Raw genomic sequence first — 647 nt, 5'->3', positions numbered from 1 at the left:
CTCCCCTTCACCCGCCCGGCAACTCGGGCTGCCGAGACCAACAATCGCGCCCTACGCATCGCAGTTCCTGAGCTGCAAGAGGCGGTGCCTTTCCGGCAGCTGCCAGCCCCACCCGCTTCATTTCTCCAGGATGAGGGAAGGCAGCTGCCGCCGCCTGCCAACGAGTTTGCACTCCAGGGAAAACCCCGAGCGGCTGCAGGCTGGACTAAGACCCAGCTGGGTCTGGCGACCGCAGAAGGAAAAAGTCGGTCTGCGTCGCCCCCCTTCGGAGGAGTCTCGCCTTGCTTCGCTTTCCCGCTCAGGCCAAGCATTCGAGAAGAGCCGGGCCGTGACAGCACAATGTTTGCCCCTTCCGCCCTCTCATTGGCCACTGCTCTGCTTTGCGGCCCTCACTGCTCCGTCGCCTTTGGTTTCGGCGAGGTTAGGAGAGGGGACGGTCCAATGCAATACAGGGAACACGGTAGAAACAAACAATAGTCTAGAATCTTCAGTGATGTCCTGTCCTATTTTTGGAAACCAATCCATATTCCTCGCTGCAATTTTAGATGGTTACAGTCTAGGTCAGAAGTCCCCAAACTGTTCAGCTTATCAACCACTTCATGAAGTTTCAGACTGTTCATCGACCCCCAAACATTTATTATATGAAA

The sequence above is a fragment of the Candoia aspera genome, chromosome 2 (assembly GCF_035149785.1).
Source record: "Candoia aspera isolate rCanAsp1 chromosome 2, rCanAsp1.hap2, whole genome shotgun sequence".
Lineage (NCBI taxonomy): Eukaryota > Metazoa > Chordata > Lepidosauria > Squamata > Boidae > Candoia > Candoia aspera.
Note: the sequence above shows the minus strand (reverse complement) of the source record.